Raw genomic sequence first — 17,027 nt, 5'->3', positions numbered from 1 at the left:
ATAAAAATCCACAGGTTGCCATCTATAATGATAATATTCACATCTGTATATACCTTCTGCATTCCAATCAACATTAAATAGCGTAAGAACTTTTGACGAAGTGTTAGAGTATTTTCTGTTATCGTTGATTCTTTTACCTTTTCGCTTCCATTTGTAATGAGTTCCAGTATATCTACAGTTTAATCGCTGTTCTGTACTTATGTCTGCTATATCTAAATAATAAACAATATTAAATTGTTGAGCTGCGGTCTTATTGACGTATAACAAATGTTTCCTTCTTCTCTCGGCGAGATTCGAATCTTTGCTTCTGTGCCATCGTGGCAACACCGCCTGCGTCGTGTCCACCGCCCTAGATCACTTGACCAACTAGGCTATATACACATATATCGTTGAAGGTCGTGAATGATGGCGGTTGTGTATTCTTATTTGTTGTGTATTTTGGTGAAGGAGAGAATTTCATATCTGTGTAAAGATTTTACAGATCTTACATACATCATGTTTAGATTAGGAACATAATACACCTATCGAAACCGAGGCTAATGGCGGTCCCCAGCATTTTTTAGCTGTAGCAAAATATTTTTGAAAATGGGCATTTTGTAAGCCAAATATACACTTAGAACCACCCAAAAAAAAAATTTAAAACATGAATCAAATCAACATACAAACATTTAGCTACAAATATATAAATTGTTTGCTAGAAATGACACGTACGAAGTGAAAAGCACATCACCACGGTAACATAAATAGAAAATGGCGAATTTAGAAATAAAAAAATCTAGTCGAGTGAGAAAAACTTTTACGCTGTTGCCAAAGGCCATACTACGGGAATGTTCACCTCCTGGAGCTTATGCAGTAGAAGTGTAGATAAATTCTAAGGACAAATATATAAATGTTTTCCTGACATTGATAGTGCCCTCGACTTCCTTTCACCTTACTCCTTTAAATGCACAACAACACCAGTGTATGACGTCCTGGGAAACAGAAAACCGTTAAAGAGTACCAACATACATGCTGTATTTGTGATACGTCATTGTCAATAATCATTCTTAAAATTCAAGGGAACATAATATTAAATCTGCTATAACGAGTAATTCAACATCTGAGCTTATAGATTCCGACACAGATTCCAATATATCCAATAACTGGAATACCAGGATGACCTTGAGAACACCATAATCTCAGGCAACACAGACAATAACAACAATACCGCTCCATCAAAACAACATGACCTACTGTCACAGCAAACAGAGCTTAAAAGAGTGTTTCAGCTCACCAAGACATGTAGTATATGCCATACCCCAGACGACTCGAGCATTATAATATGTAATTCTTGTAACAAATGGACCCACTACGCATGTACAAACCTACCACCTTACATTTTTTGTATATTCTTTTCACCTTAAGCTCAACATAAAGAAAATGTACGTGTCAAAAGTGCGTTGTTATACCTGAAGATTTTATTCAAAAGATGGAAAACAACAAAAATGCATCAACCACCAACGCTTCATGTCAGACATCCACAGAAAATCAACCGGATGCTTCTTATCTAGACAGTGTAGCCAGCAGATTTCAAAAATTAATAGTGACATCTATCAATACATTAAATAGAGATTTGCCTAAACTTGAAAGTGACTTAACAGCAACCATACAGAAAGTAAACAACATAGAGAAAACTCTAAAAGAAAAACTTGCAACAATCATAACAACATAAAGTGACTCAAATGTAGAATAGACACGAAGTGATGCTACATTGTTAGAAATGGGCGAAAAAGTCAACCAAACCTCTGTGAAGGTAGAACAAATACAGAAAGACATAAAAGTGCTTAACTCACTACAAGAACCATCACTTCATGAACTGGTCGAGAAAAGCTACATGATGATCCCTGTAATTAAGAATGTAACACAAGACTTACCAAAAGACTGTAAGAGAATGGACGGAGTCGCACAGGAAGTTAAAAAATTAGGCATTCAAATAAAAACTTCATCCGAAGAACATCAGAGCAAGCTTGAAGAGAAATCAATGATACATGCGTTATCAGAAAGTAAAACCAAACCAAGCTATGCATGCAAAGTTCAAAACAAATTTGAATTATTAGAGCGTGAAAAGTTATGTACAAATATTGATGTAAAAAAGGTATCCGATAAAATATGTAACAGTGATGAAAATCTTTGTACAAATTTTAATGAAAAAAATGAGCACAATGATAGATCAGTAGGTAATTCACCAAAGGGCCACACACAAAATAAAAATTCAGGCCACAATAGTCAAACAACCAAAAACCCTGATCACACAAGGCAGAGAATAGATAAACAAACCAATAAAAGACGTAGCATAGACAGACAAAACACACAAAACAAGATTTTGTTATTAAGAAACTCACCTAAGACAAATTAGAACAAATGAGTTTATCAGGGGTTACTCAGTAAGGAAATAGTTATGTTACACAATTGAAAAAGCTAAATCTTATATAAAATCTTGTACTGAGGTGTTTGATTGTGTAGCCTTGCACCTCTTCACAAATGATGTAAGAAACAATGAAACATGGGGAACGTCTGTAGAGAGTTCGCTTCCCTAGTTGATAGCATAAATGTAAAATGGCCATCTGCTTCTATAGTGGTCTCATTGGGGATATGTCGAGGAGACTCTTACATCTTGAACAAAAAAATACAAGAACGCAATATAATCTTTCAGCAAACTTTCCTGCATAAAACGCACAAATACCTTTGTGATAACTCTCCCTTAGGGTACAGAGGCCATGCCAACCATAGATTCCTTAATTTTGACAAGGTACACCTCAACTTTGAAGGAACCAAAGTTTTTGTTACAAACCTCAAATTTGCCTTATATAAGGCACTTAACATTAAGAGGAATAGAAACTCTCATTGTAGTTGGATATCAGGTCAGATCAATTATGACTGGAATTATCCATACTTTAATTGAATGAAAAGGCAAAAATATGTAAAAATGTAACAAGACTTTACATTGTTTGTTATTATTGCATTATTATAATTGATTATATACGTATAGTTTCCTACATATACATGTATTTCTCTATTTAAGAGTTTTAGTAACACGTTCACTGTTTGTATAGTCTGTATGTGGATTATTATTTTATTTTTTAATGTGAGATTAAGACTCAAAACACTGGTGCAAATAATATGTTGCATTACCAAAGTTTGAAATACTTAAATCAGTACAGTGAAAGATAGTTAAAAAAACCACCTTGATACTGACTTTTATCATCTGTTAAACGTGTTAAAAGATACATGACTGAGAACTAAATCTAAAAGAGTACCAGTTTTTTGTTTTTATTATCAATACTTTTTTTTGAGTCTGTCCACAATATCTTAACACATAATGTTGCTTGAATCTATAAATGATAGGAATATGTACACACAAGTATGTACTTATATATATACATTCCCAAAGAAAGTGTAAAATTTTATGAATATAAACAAATGTATATGTAGTTTATTTAATACATCACAAATCACTATAGCACACAGTTACATGCAACTCATATTTTTATGACTTATATTTACTGGTTCCAGTGTATTTATTGATCATTGTAAGCACACATGATTTATACAAAAAACAAATTTCAACATGGAATATCAATGGTTATATCAGTAATGGATTTAATAAATTTGAAGATGATATTTTAAAAATATTGACAATCTTTTACAGCAAGACATTTTTTGCTTGCAAGAATCCCACTGTGATCTGGATAATTGTAAAGAACTTCCAAATTTTCAAAGACCGGTTCATCTTATAAGATCTAGAACTAAACATACTTAGGAATAAATTTTTCAGCATATTTGAGCTTCCAAATAGCAAAGAACGAACTTTATAATAACGGAACGAAAGCTTATTTCAAATTAAGGAAGACCTTTTGAGTGGAAAGCCCAAAACCTAGTTCTTTATTACATATTTATAACCATACAATCCGACCCATCTGGTTGTATGGATCTGAAATTTGGGGTTATATACCACATAAGAAGCAAAAACATTTGGATAACTTTATATCAAAAGAAACTGATTATCTTACTCTAGAGAAAATTCATACTAAGCTTTGTAAATTTTCACTTGGAGTTAATTTAAAAACATCAAATATGGCATGTAGAGGGGAACTAGGTTCACTCCCTACACTTTATTATGTAATTATCAATATGATAAACTATTGAATTCATCTTATGAAAGAAATTGAACCTTCAAATATTATCCTATGGGAGGCCATAAATCTATCCCATTCTATAAAAAACCCTAAGCAGGAATCATGGATAGGAAACATTAAACATATAAATAAAATTTAAAATAAGTTGAGTAGCTAGTTTAAAAAGCAATTCTGGGAAGTGTACCAATATACAGAAATTTGTTTGGATTCTTTCATCTAAAGATTTGTTTGTTACTTCAAACGTATTTAAGATATTGCACTCCCTTTTTAAAGAACGAAAGAAACTCTTAGAAAATATCAATGTTGTTTGAAAAAGATAGAAAAAAATATAATAAAATCCACTAGGAATTGTCTCCCATAGACCTAGGGCTATAAATTGATTTAGAATTGTAATTTCTCCAGGTCACAGTGGCTTCCAAAATAACTTAATGTTTTGTCAATAACATGGTTTATAATTATGTTACTTTGTTTCAATGTGTATACATGTTTCTGTTTAAATGTACTTTAATCATTCTAATCATTTACTGTGCTTTATTTTGTAACTCATTTGATTGTATAGCTCAAATTTTGGGCACCATAATTGGTTAATAAAATTACCTTATCTTATCTTATGTTGTACTGTTACACCACTGTCCCAGATAAGGGGAGGGTTTGGCGCCCGCTAACATGTTTAACCCCGTCACATTCTGTATGTGCCTATCCCAAGTCAGGAGCCTGTAAATCAGTGGTTGTCGTTTGTTGCTGTATATCATATTTGTTTTTCGTTCATTATTTTGTATATAAATCAGGCCTCGTTTCAATTGTTTGAATTGTTTTGCATTTGTCATTTCGGGGCCTTTTATAGCTGACTATGCGGTATAGGTTCTACTCATTATTGAAGGGCGTACGGTGACCTATAGTTTTTAATCTTTGTGTCATTTGGTTCTTGAGGATGGTTGCCTCATTAGCAATCATACCACATCTTCTTATTTTATATCATAGTGTTTTTTTAGTGTGAACACTGAACATTTTTTCTCCAAGTATCTAAAGAAAACTTAAGATAACTTGTTATCAGAGGACAAGTTTTAAGATAGTCGTATTTCAAAGAACTTTTGATAATTGAGACAAAGAACAATAGCTGACGCGTAGTCGCCATCTTGATTTTATATAGAATATTTTTAGACAGTGACTATTTTATACATATATAATAGTTTTATAAAAAACAATCGTTTTAAATGAATATTTTTTAAATATCACTGTTCCTGCGTGGACAGCACTTTATATAGTAGAAGACGTAATTAATTATCAGAATGGCAAGTTGGTCAAATATAGACTTGGTACCAACCAAAATATATACACCTAGCAAGAGTAACCAAACTGTTAGAAATTAATGTTTTAAATGAGAAAAGCCCATTGAATAAAACCAAAGAGGCTTCAAATAGATATATTGACATTCAAGCAACTTTAACAAAGGGAAACTATATTAGTTTGACAGTTTTCGTCAGCAGCATTCCTGCAATTCAACACACGCTTCGACCAATATTTTAGTTCAACTATCGCTTGATGTTCAGAAATCTTATGTTATCTTATCATGTACAATGTATGGGAAAAGACAATAAAATGTCTTTAGGCTGCGAAGCAACACATCGTCAAATATCTTATAATTTAAACAAACAAACTTTAAATTATAATCACCTCGTCCCACTCAAGTTTGTGTAAACAAAACATTTCTAATACCCTAAAGAAAATCAAGATAATGAATATGGAAACAGTGTGTTGAAACAAAAAGAAATTACGTCAATCAGAACTAAAACTAAAGAAAAAAGAAGAAAGTCTGAAACTAATAGAGTTGACTAACTTTATAAATCTACAGATATATTTTTAATCCAGTAAGATCAATACAAGAAGAAACAAATATTTAGTAGATTTCATAAATGAAAATCGATTATATATTGAGGAAGATTTTAAAACTTGTAGTGGATCAGGAAACTGAACGTTTTACTTTTTACTTTTTAAACGTGATTTTCAGAAAAAAATGATTTTTATAGAAACGTTAGACTACGTGACTAATAATGTGTCCGATCATTATCCGGTAAAAGCGAAAGTGACATTTACCATCAATACCAAAGAAAAATCAAAATGTTCAAATGCAAAAGTATTACCGACGTCTGGTAGAGTGCCATGGAATACCTAAGATAAAGACGTAACTAAAACTTTAATTGAAGATGGTTTGAAAACTTTTTCATCATCTTTATAAAACAGATATGTAGTGGATCTTGCTTTTCCAAATATAAACAATCTACTCTTTAACTCTGCAAAAAGTTGTTGTCCAGCTCAACGAAATATATTTAGAAAACCGAAATTAAAGGTTATGGAAGAAGAATTTCTGACGCTTTTTACCAATGGAAGAGTATTGGCCGTCCTGGAGATCGTACAAATGAACTTTTTATCCAGAAAAAAGAAACAACTCATAATTTACGTAAACATTGTAGCAAGCTTACGGCGGTTGCTATGAATAGAATAGATGAAAGATAAAAGATAATGAAAGAAAATATTCAAAATAAAAAATCATTTTATAAACTGATTAAAAACAGAGGGGAAGATTAAGTAATCACATAGATGAATTATCTGTGGGTGATACCGTGTGTAGCACAGAAGACATTATTCTAATGGGATGGAAACACCATTTTGAAAACTCTATTCATCAAAATTTTGATAATAAACATCAACAAAAGGTTTAACAAGAATATATTGATATACTTGACATTTATAAAACTATGTTTCAGCAACAAGTATTACTTAAAACAAATAAATGAACAGACGTTAAGAATAGTAATTCCTTTTTTTAAGAATAAAGGTACCTGTAAAGATAGTAAAAATTACCATGGAATTAAAATTACTCCAACATTATCTAAACTCGTAAAAATTACCATGGAATTAAAATTACTCCAACATTATCTAAACTCATTGAAGCAGTTTTAAAGAATAATCCTCACATTTTACAATATCAATATCCATTACAACGTGGTTTTACTAGAAGTACAGCACCATTAAAATGTTTTTTCATTATAGAAAAAATTCATAAAGAATGCGTTGAGTTAAATGATCAAACAATAATTACTATGCTTGATGCAAAGTCAGAATTTATGCAGTAAACATGCAGGGCTAATAAGAAGATTACATCAAATGAAAATTCCAGAACAATCTATTTTAATTATTGATAAGTTATATAAACATGCTGTTTCTTGTGTAAGATGGAATAACCAAACATCAGATACTTTTAGAATAGATGAGACGTAAGTTAAGACGGGACTCTTAGTGCAGATTTGTATAAAATTTACATAAATACACCTTTAGACATTTTAACTGATTCAGGATATGGAGAGCAAATTGGATAAATCTCATGTTGTGCTATAACTTGCGTAGACGATTTAGCCATACTCAGCAACTGTCCGTATGAAACACAGATTTTAATTAATGTGGCCTTTGACTTTAATAAACGATAGGCAAATTTACTACAACAAGCAAACAGTTGTGTTATAAAGTCTAAAAGAGAGGCGAAAGATACCAGAGGGACATTCAAACTCATAAGTCGAAAATAAACTGAATACGCCATGGCTAAAAAAGAAAAAGACAAACAGACAAACAATAGTACACAAAACACAACATATAGAAAACTAAAGACTGAGCAACACGAACTAAATCTCGTCTGCATGAAAAAGTTAATAAAACATTTTGGACTCTAGTTAACACTGTTATTCCAATTTCTGATAAAGCAACACATTTTGTAATGTGTTGTACAGACAATGATTCATGTAAAGCAAGAATAGACGAGAATTTAAAGAAATCAAGAAGAACACTTTATAGTTTAATGGGGGTTGGACTTTAAGGACAACATGGATTAGATCCACAAACTTCAATGTCAAATATGAATACTTATATAATACCTATAATGTTATATGGATTGGAAATAGTAATCCCAACGGGAATATGTTTAGAAATTTAAATATTCAGTTTAAAATTGTTTTGAAACAGTCATTATCTTTACCAAAAACAGTGGCTGATCCAGCAATAAACATAATTTCTGGGATGTTACCCGTGGAAGCTCACATAGATGTTAAAATTCCAACGTTTTATGGAAATATTACTGGACAAGAAAAAAGTTCTATTGACTGGCAACTAGCAGGAAGGCAACTACATGTAAAATCTATAAATAGTAATAGTTGGTTCAGCTAATTGAGACAAACATTTTTGAAATATGAATTGAATGACACAAAGCAATTTTTAGTCAATCCAATTTCTAAATACCAATGGAAGAATGAATAACTTCCAAAATTCATTAATTTAGTTTTGGACTCATAACATATTAGATCAAGCAAAAGTTTATACCAGTTTAAAGTACTTGTTTATGATAAACATACCAGGACGTTGTCATCATATTACTAATACAAACATTATGAGTACGAGAGAAATTATTAGAATTCCTACAAAGCTTAAAATAGTTACTGGAAGTTACATTCTTTAAGTTGTTAGAGCCAAATTTTAAAATAACTGTGAACAGTTTTTATGTCAATTGCGAAACGAAGCAGAAGAAACTTTGTTACATCTTTTTTTATTAATATGTAAAAGTCTAGAAGATATTAGAAAACCGATTTTGGAAGATTTAATTAACTCTTGTAGTAAAGAGTTGGCTATCTTTAATATGAAAGATGAACAATTTGACATTTGAAAACTGATTATAGATCCATTTGATCCTATTGATAGGAATTTCATATATGACGTCTTTTTTGTCGAGCTTGCGAAAGCAAGGCGTCGGCGGCGTCAACATTTAGGTTCAATCTGTGGTTAAAGTTTTTTAAGACATCAATAACTTTGTCAAACCTTCATGTATTTTTAAGAAATTTTGGACAGAAGCTTGTTTATGATCAAAATACATTATCCAGAGCAAAATTTAGAAAATATTTATTTTCATTTTTCCGTATTTTACTGATAATTGGACATAGTTTTTTTTTACAGTTAACATTCAGATTTAGTCTGAGGTTACAGTTTTTCAGTCATCAATAACTTTCCTCGTTTTAGGTATAGTTAAATTAAAGCATGATAATTTATACCAAAAAACAGAAATATACAAAGTCGGCTTATTACTGATCTTTGTAAAGATTCAAAAATCTGCCTGATTGATCTGAGGCAAGTTTCCCCAGATAACTCATTTCGTTTGCTATAAAATCGCATGTTAAATAAGCTCTAGAGTTATGATGTAAACAAACAGAATACTATCAAAATGTTCGTCCTCGTTATTCTTTTTGTAATCAGTTATACACAATTTGCGGGTATTCGTATGACTTACAACATTACAGCGTCTGTCAACAGAACAGAAACAGGTTAATGTGCAAGCTCAATTGTTAGAAAAAAGTTAGAAAAAAAATAACAATTTTGAGTTTATTATGATTTTTTATATTGATTATTCGTTTAACTGATTTTCTTATTGTTATTGGGGACTTTGTCCCCATATTACTTTAAGACCATTGTAGTATAACCAAGGGTGGTATCCTGTTATTCGTCTTATCTGTAATACGTTACAAAGGTTCTGCTGATAATGCATATTCATAGAAGATGATATTTACCCTGTCTAGCTACCCACATGATATCACTTATGTGTTTTTGATTTGGACTGATTTAACTATCGTAGTTGTATGTTTGAATCTAACCTTGAATATGTCAAATACAGTGAAAGTAAAACCGTCTCGATGGTCTCGTGGTAGATTGTTCGCCTCGAGTGCCGGTCGGTTAAAACCAACGACTTAAAATTTTGTATTTGCTACTTCTCCGCCAAGCCAGAATAATGAGTCCGGGTAGGGTGACGTGTCTTCCTACGGACTTTTACCTTGTGAACTAGCACGTTAAAAATCAGCGTGTCGGTCTAGTACAAAGCAAGGTTAATATTCATATTACATTAACATATTCTCGTCCTGAATATGCATTTAATTTGCTGCTGGACCTTATGCAGCCATCCATCATCATCATACAGTGGTAGTTCACCCTCTGTTTTCCATTGAATTATTCGCTTATTTCTCATTTTATTTTTTCAAAAATAAGGGCAATTTACTGTGCATGTTACTTTTTAGTTTTTAAAATCTGAAAACAATAATATAAAAACTTACCAATTGTAATACTAGAGCTGTATTTACAATCATTAATCCTATCATAACATTTACAACGGTATGATCCACGATCAGCAAAGTTAAACGATTTAATTGTCATTATTGTTGTTCCTCTGTTTTTATACTTGTCCTCCTCGCTTTTGGTAAGATCTTCAAATTGACCTTGTGATGACTCACGTTGCCATTGGCAGGATGGAAAGTTATGTGGATTCGAACTTGTAAGTGTTATATCTCCATCGGACTTTTTATCTGCAATATATGACTCATTTCAGAACTGTGTAATAACATTCATTTGTATAAAATAGAAAATGTGAATACACATTATGCTTTCTAATTCTTTTACTATTTTATTGGTACTTGTCGTTTTGTCCCGCCAATGTGGCCATAGCTGTATGATTTTCAAATTCACCGGCTTCTTTATAAAGATTGATTTAGAAAATAGTAAATTTGGCTGCACAGTATGCTTTCTAATCCTTTTACTATTTTCATTGGTATTTGTCATTTTGTCCCTCCAATGTAGCCATAGCTGTATGCTTTTGATTTTTGATTTATAATATCACTACAAGTCTATAAAGATTGGTACAGAAAATGAATGAAGTACAGTATCCGTGCTTTCTCCTTTTTAAGCATTTGAACATATTTTTCTTCTTCTCAATAAATATGATTTCATTAATTGATAAAATTCAGGACTGGATATAACGTGTTGTTTAATTGTGTTTTCCATATTTTACATCATATGTTACTTTACACTTACAAATTGACAATGAATGAGGATATAATTTATACCTAACTTAGGTATCTGACGTATCTCACATACACAAAATGCATTTGTAATTATTCTAGCAAAAGGAATTAATCCAATTTAAAACATGCTCAATCGCCCATTATAAATGCATTTACCGTTGTATTATACTTATGTACATAATGTATCAATTAGGTTGCTTGTATATTTTTTCTCTTATAAAATTCTTGTCGATTTTAACTGGGGAAATACTTACTCTTCCTAAACACGTGAACTCATCTTTAGTAAGGCTCATTGTATCGTGATTTGGTGTTTGTCCGTTTATATTTCATTTTCTAAATGTCTATCCTACATCCAAAAAAGAGATGCTCGTATTTTCCTTACAAATTGTTACATTCTTTCAATTTGTTTCCTTTGGGAGCCGTATTTGAACATAAAAAATGCCATTTAAGAACTGTTTTGTTGTATTATTGAATATAATCCCATATGAATAGGAGTAACTATTAATATTATAAATGTTTACTAATTATTTGGATACTGTAAATCTAGGAGAGAATTATTGAGTAATTTTTTTTTCTTTCATTTTCCTTTGCTTTGATCAAACAACATGGAACATTTTACCCCACCCCCTTTTTTCCGTGAAATATATATCCAAGTGGGCCTCTTGTAATACAGCTTTATTAAGACAAGAACGAAATACCTTTCTCTTTTTTGACTACACATGTGTTCATACAAGCCTACTATATCATGGTTTTTAGGCTGTATTTCACACAAGATGACGTCCAAATGCGATTACACTACGACCCCCCTCTGAATACGACCGGTTTCGTGCATCCAAAATTTTACTCATATTTGAAAAAAGTTTATTTATTATGCCCCCGCAACTGAAAGTTGGGGGCATATTGTTTTACCCCTGTCCGTCCGGACGTCCGTCCGTTCGTCCGTCCTTCCGTCCTTCCGTCTGTCCGTCCGTCCGTCCCATTATGGGTATATAGTTATTCCAGGTAACTCCTCCTACAGTTCAAATGCTAGGAAGTTTTCACTTTGCTGGCTGTTTGTACATTTATTGAAGGTGCGCATGTGGCATTTTTATTGATATTTGCTCTTTTGGGAGGTAGTTGAACTTTGTCATTTTTGGAGTATATACTTGCATAAGAGGTGCATAGCGTTTCCAGATAACTCCTCCTACAGTTTGAATGCTAGGAAGTTTTCACTTTGCTGGCTGTTTGTTCATTTATTGAAGGGGTGCATGTGGTCAGATTTTTGATTTTTATTAATATTTGCTCTTTTGGGAGATAGTTGAACTTTGGTTTTTTTTTTTTTTTTTGAGTATTTACTTGCATAAGAGGTGCATAGCGTTTCCAGATAACTCCTCCTACAGGATGAATGCTAGAAAGTTTTCACTTTGCTGGCTGTTTATACATATATTGAAGGTGGTCAGGGTTTTGATTTTTATCAATATTTGCCCTTTTGGGAGATAGTTGAACTTTGTCATTTTTGGGAGTATTTACTTGCATAAGAGGCGCATAGCGATTCCGGATAACTCCTCCTACAGTGAACCATAGACCTATGTGCTTCCGTGTTCAACTTTGTGTTTTTTTAAATGTGGGGGCATCATTTGTGTCTCCCAGACACAATAATATCTCAAAGAAAGTCCTACATCGACTTTGTTACAGTTACTTCAGAGTGGAGTGCGGGGCATCACTTTGTCTAGTTTTACATGATTCTTAATGAAACATTTACGTGTTAAGCTCGAAACATATTAAATGTATGTTTATATCATCATAAAGATCATCAAAAATGCTACAAAACAGGCCGTCAGAATTTTGATATATGGTCCAGTTAAAACATAAATCGATTCTGATCATTTAAGATCACGGAAACGATAACAAAATTTTAATTATGCAATTTTTCCGTAAACATGATTTAAGCAGCAGCTCGTTGATTCTTTTCTTTTAGTATATCACCTGTGTTTATAACTTATTAGATGACAATGATACAGTATAGGTATATCGAAACTTAACAACTAAATTTTCAAAAATATATTGTGCTATCCTAATCAATAGAACATACCTACTGTAACCTCTTCACCTTTTACAAAAGAAAACAGTAGACAATATATATATAAATCCATGATTTTCCAAACGTTATGAATTTTAGTTGTTTCATTTAATTAAACCATTATTTTAAGTAATATCCCGTCAAGTACAGCTTTCCGGGGAAAATTATGTGCTTGCTTAAACTTCCCTCTTGTATGTACACATATAATAATTGTAGAATCTTTGATGTGGATTAAATGTGTCATAATCTGCGACGTATAATTGTCATCTACAAAATGTTTATATTCGAGCATTTCTGATTTAAAATGCACAGTCGTGTGTTTTCAAAATGCAAACACACTGGCTACTTTTTCAAGTTGCAACGTTAGGAAACTACAATTATTCATACCAAATTTTATTTCTGTGACGAATGTTTCACTTTATTAGAAAAACAAAGGATATGGGGTATCCATCCATGATAAAAATCATTACATGCACAGAAAAAAAGACATAAAAAGCAAAGGGACATCACTTTTATTGCATATCTTCATCTCAAAGTCACAGTGTTAACCACATTTTTGTTTTGGCAGTTAATTACCAGCTAATTCATACATTTGGACACTTATAGCGATTCTTCTTGTGTTATTATTGATCTGCTTAAACCAGTTTAATAGCTTCTAAAAAAATTGATATATATTTCGTTTTGTTGAATTACACTACTTTTTTAAACAATTTTAATTGATATACATTTACATTTTATGGCACATTTTGACGTTTTTCTTTCCACTGAATTCCTCAAGATCCCTTCTCAGAACTCGTTCAACCCTTTTGCTCTGTGAAGCACAATCATGTGTAAATGTTTTATTTTTACTTTTCAATGGAAAAACTTGTTCATTTCATTCATTGACAACATGCCAATTATTTTCATAATTCATAAGTATCATATAAACATATTTATAATCCTAGTACATTTTTGCAATTCAGGTTAAATTTAGAAAACTATTTTTGTGGTTATTTCATTTGAATTCCATTTCCTTTTATAACACGGCTGTTATTGGCTACAAGAGAATGACACTACGGTTTAACAGTAAGAGGTCGAGAGTGTTTCCCCACTTGAAAACATTGTTATATATATAAATAAATTGACAACCGTAAAAGATGAAAACCTCAAAACTAATTTTAGTATAGGTTTTCCTACTTATGAATTTATGCTTTAATGCCAAGGAAGATCCAGAGTTCGAGGAAAGGAGGGGCGTTATTGTCTTGAATGTTAACAATTTCATTTTTTTAAACAATTTTATGCAACAATCGGGATTAGGAGGGGCTGTATCCCTCACATGAATCCGACAGGTCATATTTTCTCTCTGACTGTTAATGACGTCTTTACACTAAATCCATTTGATGTTGGATGTGTAACGATTGATATTTTAGTCTTAGATGCATGATTTTTTTTATTAGTTGTTATTGGCTTTGAACTAGCTGTCAGTAACTGCGAGTACTCTCAGATCTGTACTTAGTGTCTTTTTGTTGTTCGATGTATAAGTACCCTGCCACGTTCACTCTGTGTTTTTAATTTGTTATGTGCATTTCTGTTTGTATCCATCTGATGAGTTAATTAGCCTTTTTCAACTGATCTTTATAGTTTGTTCTTATGTTGTACTGTTACGCCACTGTACCAGGACGCCCGTTACCATGTTTAACCCAGCCACATTATGTATGTGCCTGACCCAAGTAAGGAGCCTGTAATTCAGTGGTTGTCGTTTGTTTCTGTGTATCATATTTGTTTTTCGTTCATTATTTTGTACATAAATTAGGCCGTTAGTTTTCTCGTTTGGATTGTTTTACAATTGTCATTTCGGGGCCTCTTGTAGCTGACTGTGTTGTATGGGTTTTGCTCATTGTTGAAGGCCGTACGGTGACCTATAGTTGTTAACACGCTTTATGGTTCATTCAGGGGAAAAGTGCATGTGTATTGACAGAAATATAATGATTGATTAAATAAGTCATGAAAAATAACCAATTGTATTTGCTCATTGAATAGCTGAATAAAATCATTTAAGACAACAGAGAAGATAATTCTGTATTGTTTATTACTCAGACTTAAATTAAGAGGGAGCTATTTATACTGTAAAATTTATGATGTCTCTGTACGGGTCAATGGGTCAAATTTGTCATACTTAATTAAACGATAAATTGTTGAAATTAGATAATATGTTTTCACGTGTAGAGAAATTTCACTAATGACCAGTGCATGATTGGATTACATCTTTCTTATTGGTCAACGATCTTGCGGGGTCAACACGAGTTCACGTGTATGTGCTTTGTGGGCACTTCCTTTTATCATCAGCTTTTGACTTGTTAACTTATAATTCTTATCAAACAATTTGTGAAAAATTAAAATTTTATGGATAACTTTGGACTGGAATGATTCCCTTTTTGCAATTTGAGGTAAAATCGAACCATATTTTTGTGTTTTAACTATTTTATGCTTACATTATTGAAAAACGTCAAAGGTTTTTGTCATATTCGTTTTTCGTTTTCAATCAGATGGTTGGTTTTTTAGTTTGAATTGTTTAACATTGTTCATACTGGGGCCTTCCTAGCCTACTATACGCAAGTTGTTTTTTGCATTGTTGAAGGCTGTAAGGTGACCTTTTGTTGTCTCACTGGCAATCATACCACATCTCCTTATTTTTAAAATACATTGTAATTAGAAAAGAAATTGAAGTCACACAACTTATTTCTTGGCTTCTACTGAGGATTCAGTCATGTCCAATATTGCGATCTACAGACGCCATCACGAGTTGGTTGACCGTTATGCATTATCTGTTTCACAGATGACGACAGATATTTTCCAATTGTCGTAACTACAACCCAGCCCGTTTTTCCGCAAATATGATCTAACGAGTTAGACTTATCACCGGATTTGTACTTACATAAGCAACACGACGGATGCCACATTTAGAACAGAATCTGCAATACCCTTCCGGAGCACTCCCAGTTTTTGGTTGGGTTCGTGATACTCAGTCTTTAGTTTTCTGAGTTGTGTTTTGTGTACTGTTGTTTGTCTGTTGGTCTTTTTTTAGCCATGGCGTTGTCAGTTTATTTTTGACTTATGAATTTGATTCACCAATTTGTTTGAATCTGATCTTATATGATTTGGATTACAAGTCTTCTTGCCAACAGTCGGTGGTTCTCTATGGGTAGTCCTGGTGAGACTAGTAAAAATTACCTTCAGTACTGAATTATGAATACATATAAAAATAGCACACAATGGTACGAATGGTAAACATTATTATCTTCCATATGGTACGAAATGGTATACATTATAATCTCCCATATGGTAAGAAATGGTATACATTATAATCTTCCATATGGTACGAAATGGTATACATTATAATCTTCCATATGGTACGAAATGGTTATGGTACGAAATGGTTTTTGTTATGGTACGAAATGGGTTGTACGAAAGGTTATGGTACGAAAAGACTATGATTCGGTAATTCAACAAATAAAACCTGACTGTCTCGTTTTAGCCAAGAGGACCGAAAGTGTTTTTTTAAATCAAGAACAAATCAATTAATCATCCAGTAATGCCATGAATACAATTGTTTCAAATTACTTGACTGTATAGTTTCATATGCAAGTATGGAATATTTTTCAAAATAATTGGTGTTACATGGTACTGTGTGTTGACGAAATTTAATTTTTTGGGGAATTCTTTTATCTCAGTTGAATCAAATCCATGTCAAATTCTTTCATTAAATTTCTGTTTATATAAACAAATCATTGTAGGAGAGAATCAGCCAATATACATAAATTTGCGTTCAAATTTTAAAAATATGTTGGCGTTTATATGTAAAGCCACATTGAGTCACAGTGATAATACGTTTCTTCCAGTTATTCGCATCGATCACCGCATGAACATTTT

The 17,027-nt window shown here is 32.2% G+C and overlaps 1 long non-coding RNA gene across 1 annotated transcript; it reads right to left on the bottom strand.

Moving 5' to 3' along the window:
* LOC127715854 (uncharacterized) lies at nt 1–13,295 on the bottom strand. Its single transcript, XR_007988667.1, has 3 exons — nt 13,131–13,295; nt 10,316–10,564; nt 1–212 (listed from the first exon to the last, which is right to left on the bottom strand). It is a non-coding gene; the product is annotated as an uncharacterized LOC127715854 (long non-coding RNA).
* Between the last annotated feature and the right edge of the window lie 3,732 nt (nt 13,296–17,027).

Source organism: Mytilus californianus, unplaced genomic scaffold (assembly GCF_021869535.1).
Source record: "Mytilus californianus isolate M0D057914Y unplaced genomic scaffold, xbMytCali1.0.p SCAF_9, whole genome shotgun sequence".
NCBI lineage: Eukaryota > Metazoa > Mollusca > Bivalvia > Mytilida > Mytilidae > Mytilus > Mytilus californianus.
Note: the sequence above shows the minus strand (reverse complement) of the source record. Positions and strands in the feature narration are given on the sequence as shown.